Genomic DNA, 5161 nt, shown 5'->3' with positions numbered 1-5161 from the left:
GAGACACATGAAGACGTCTTTTACTTGCTCTCCTGGTGACAAGTCCAACTCCTTTTTGAAGATGGCACAATCACATACTTAATTCAAGAACAACACCACAAAATTAAATAATTTTTTTATTTATGGCTGACTTGCCATAATCAATTGTATCTCAAAGTAATAATGTCTCTGTATTAACAACTGGTATTGTGTGGAGTTTTCATTCAAATTACAGCTTCAACTTTTACTGGCTGATTGCTACAACAAGCAGCTTTTGGTGTCTAAGATATTCTTTTTTATATATATTTATAGAAAACCTGATCCAAACTCCACCACGACACACATATCACAGTGTTATTCAGTGCATTTTCTAATACTTGCAAAAGTCACTTGTTTTGTTTATCCTCTGCAAATAATCCTGTTCAATAAAAACTCTTTGCACATAACCATATCACAAAGAGTGCACATACTAGATGATGTGTTCTGCAAATGATCAAAAGCTTCAGTATAATTTTGAATGCATTTTCTAGAGCCTCCCGTAGCTATTCAGCATGAAGACCCATTTGGAGGATGATCAAGTTCTAATTAGTACCCCAGTTAATTTCAAAGGAACAGGTTTATTTATTTATAATAAAGTTAGGCACAGATTAGAGGAGTAAATTCTAAAATAATCTGAGGAAATTTCTGTAGTGAAAATTTGCTTTAGAGAGAACTGTGTAACACCTATTCCATTTCATAATGCAGTAATTTACACTGTTATTTACAACCTGTCCAGAAAGATTTATTTATTTATTTACTTACTTACTTACTTACTTACTTATTTATTTGATTTTTTAATTGAACATATAACTTTAATCAAATTTCTACCTATTAAAATCATGTTTACTGTAAATCACAAACAGAATTCTTAACCACTGAACTATGTTGGACAGCACAACAAGAAACTCAGTGGCATGAATTACAGTTGTCCCAGAAATGGCCAAAGTCTAATTCTAATGAAGTCCCCTTATTTCTAACAACAACAGAAATAACAAATATTTACTCCAGTTAGCTTTAAATTTAGTTATATATATGTAGCTGCAAAAATGAAATCACAGCTTTTGATTAATTACTTATTATTATTATTATTTGTAGTAGTAGTAGTAGTAGTAGTGATGAAGCATTTTTTTCATTTAATTTCATTCTATATGCTACTTTCTACTGTCTTTCAATAAAAGACAGTAAATTCTAAAATGGTAAATGCTTTTAACAAAGCATTTTACAATAAACATCACATTCATACACTGATGGTAGAAGCTGCCATGCAAGGCGCTCAACCATGACCCATCAGGAGCAATATGGGGTTCGGGGGACACCTTGACATGAACTTGACAGGTCGAGGATCGAACCGGCAACCCTCAGGCTACAGGATGACTACTCCACCCACTGAGCCACAGCACCCAGAATGTTTAAACAGGAGTTTCAGTAAAACAATTTGTGCAGTTTTACTTAAGACAGACAGCTCTAACTGATACTATTTTTTAACTAGTCTATGAAATCTAATAAAGCAATTACCTTATGAGGCCCCAATAATGATCTGTTTTCCAGTTACACCCCATGTGATCTAGTTTACTGATATCTTACACTAAAGAATGTGGCCTGTGTGAACTTAACTATGAGGGCTCATTTGTGTGGGCTGCATGTAGAAGGATGGCAATACAGTCGATACATCTTCAGGTGATGGTTTCTTTGTGTTTCACTATAAACACTCAAGCTAAATTTAAGTATTTTACAGGTGTGATAGAAAATTTGCATTCACTAGTTTTCTAAGAACTTCAGTTACTTTTTAGATTAAAAAATAACCAAGGTTTCCTCTTCTGCAGGAATCACCAGAGCCTTCTTAATAGTATCAGGGAGTGATCATTCTCATTCCCTACATGGCTGCGATGTCACTGAAGCAAACCTTTATCTCACAAAAAAGCTGATTTATGTTCTCACTTTAGTTTGTATCACATATATAAGAAGCCACTGGAGCTTAAATATGAATTAACAGTTATCCATGAAGCAGAGATGCCATGGTGAATGAAGGAGTCATTTCTCACTGACTTGGCGAGTTACATAAAACCCCATGTTTCTGAGTTTAAAAACAAACTCTTGTGAGGGCTCTTCTCAACAGTTTAGACGCATGCAGAAGTCTGCATAAGTAGAAAAAAAACCCAATGAAATCCTTACAAAAACCTTTGCAAACAATCTTTATGTGACATTTTGTCTTATAATAAAATTTAAAGAGTCTTAAAAATTCTTTAACCTTGTGAGCGAGTTTTTTCTCTTTGATAAAGAAAACACTGAGAAAGCACAAGTAATAGAGAACAGGTATTTATGCACAATATACTTTTACCTGAGGTTTTGTTCTACACGTATTCTTTTACCCGGATCACAGATGACAGGAAAACTTCTCTCAAGATTACAAAATTTATTAATTACAATTGATATGAGAAATGTACAGTACATGCTCTGGATCCTTCGTCTAAGGTTTCCTTTTCGCTGGTTACAGAGAAAAGGGAGTCCTACTGTTCGGAACCTGGAAAGAACTCCCGCTAAGCTCCTGAACCCAGTTTTTAGCCTCTCTTAAGCTAGACAGTGATTGGATGCTTTCTCTAACTTAGTCAGCTGTGATCGGCATGTCCCATCCTTGCGTCCGCCCAGTCTGGTACAGGTTTCCTGTTTTCCAGCAAATCAGAGTCATATGCACACAGAGGTGCAAAGTGCAGATGTTCTGTTTCATCCTGAACTATTTTTACTTCTTAGAAATTCCCCATGCTACAAAAATACAATACGACCTCTTGTCCAGACACAAACACTCAAACCTTGTGTCACTTTCACTTCTTTTTCTAATGATTCAGTGCTTGTGGCCTTTTGATGCCCTATACAAGTAGACCAAAACAACTCTGCAATTAAATGTTCGATTAAGGTTATATACACATTATTCATTCAAAGACAAATTAAAAATAATATCTAACATATCTCAACATCAGTTGTAAGAAATTACATTGGTCATTGATCAAGTTAAAAGTCTGATTGATTTGACCAAATGATTGCATTCCAGATAGACAGACGATACGTTAAAGTGGCTGGTCCTGAGTAAGAAGCAAGTTCACATACAGAAAGAAAGTAATGCTCAGAAAAACTTATCTTTCAATACGAGTATGATGAAAAAGCCTATTATCAACCTTAAAGGTCCCATATTATGCAAAATTCACTTTCTAAAGGTTTTCTAACAATCATATGTGTCCTCATAGTCTGTGTATGAAGCCCAGAAATGATTGTCACCTCTCTCATTTGCTTTCTCCACTTTTTTAGTAAATGTGTGATCAAATGGGTGAATATTTTAGTGAATATTTTAATGATTTCTTCTTCTTCTTCGTCTTCGTCGTCGTCGTCGTCTTAGTCATTAATAAATAATTTTTTATTTAAATTTTTCCTTTTTTTCATTCTATATGCTACTGCAGTTTCAATAAAAGACAGTAAATTCTAAAATGGTAAATTGTCTGTTTTTATATAGCACTTTTCACTCAAAGTGCTATATAAATTGTAACCTCACAAAGAGAAATATCCACATGGATACGGCCATTGAACCCCTTCTCACCCCCCCTTCACTGCCCTCACAGAGTGGGCGCATGGACAGGCGCCACTCATGAACATTTAAAGGTTCAGACACAAAAGAGTCCTGTGAAGGACTTATTATGGACTACCATCATGACATCAACTCAGTTTGCACAATAGTTTGGTTTATGAGATTGCTGAAAGTACTGTACATCAGCAGCTCAGCTTCATCCAGTGTATTTTAAAGTATTGTTTTGTATTTCATTCAGAAAAAAGGCCTTTTTTTTATAAAGAGAAGAAAACACATTATTAAATTATGTACAAGGGCAAGTAGAAGGGAAAAAGAAAAAAAAAGAACAAAACATATGTTTATACATAACTAAGCCTATACCTTCTAACAATGCCAGACAGTAGGTACAAGTCAAAGTAATTTTATTATTTGATCCAAAGGAATACCTGTAAGGGAACAGATCAATCCTGACCTGTTGCACAAAGAGTGTTAAACCACTCCTTAGTCATGCAACTGTGCCATCTCTAATTCTATAGCTCTGTTTTACCAAGTTATCCTCATTTTCTCCTGACAAAAGGATTTTTGTAGTTGAACTGTATCAAAGTAGGCCACTTTTTACTGTAGTTGCTTAATGCAGTTTGACAGCAGTGTTACAGAAACCTTCAGCTACTCTGTTTGCTGGAAGGGTAAAGAGAAAGGAGTTAGGGAGCAAGCACCACACCACAGCGATGGAAGCTTTAAGTGTTTTATTGAACTTAAAGGAAGGAGGATGTGAAGCCGGCATCTGGGGTGGCATTGTGATGAGCCGGGTGCAGGAGACTCAGGGTGAGGGGGGGTGATGTCTTAGTTCTTATAGTGACCAGGCTTATAGGACACCCCCACCCCCATGATGGTGCTTGAAAAAGAAGGGAGGAACAAAGGAATAAATTAGGTCAAAATGAACAGGAGAGGTAGAGAGGCAACTGAAGAAAAAAAGAAAACAAAATAAAGATGGACCAAGGTAGCAGGAAGAAGAGTAGAGGAAGATGAAATGGGGGTAAGGGACAAGGAGGAGGAATGAAGAGATAAGATAGAAAAACGGAAGAACAGAAGGCCAGAGGAAAGGTAAGCGAATAAATGCGATAGGGAAGGCAGAATGGCAGATGGGTAAGGGTAGGTTTGAGAGAACGAGACAGAGTTGAGAAAGTGGAGCGAGCATAAGAAGGCTCGGCATGCTCTGCTCCTGAACCTAAGCTAACCTATTAACTTCATTTAACGAGTAATGGCCACGCCACAACAATGTAAACTTTAAGTTATTTATTGAAGTTGAAAGAAGGAGGATGTGAAGCAGACGTCTGGGGTGGCGTTCTGAAGAGTGGGGTGAGCGAGACTCAGGACGGGGAGTGCTGTCTTGGTTCTTCTAGTGACCAGGCTAATGGAACCCCCAAATTTACATATGAGAGGTGAATGGGTGTGGCTGTTACAGCTGAGATGTTGTTACAGATGGTAGACCTGTGATGCAGTGAGAATCTGAATAGTGTGGTCTAAGATACCAAGTCTGGGTGCGGTGGAATGGATGGAGTTATGTTGTCGTGCTATGCCTGATGGTTG

Source organism: Melanotaenia boesemani, chromosome 7 (genome assembly GCF_017639745.1).
Source record: "Melanotaenia boesemani isolate fMelBoe1 chromosome 7, fMelBoe1.pri, whole genome shotgun sequence".
Taxonomy (NCBI): domain Eukaryota; kingdom Metazoa; phylum Chordata; class Actinopteri; order Atheriniformes; family Melanotaeniidae; genus Melanotaenia; species Melanotaenia boesemani.
Note: the sequence above shows the minus strand (reverse complement) of the source record.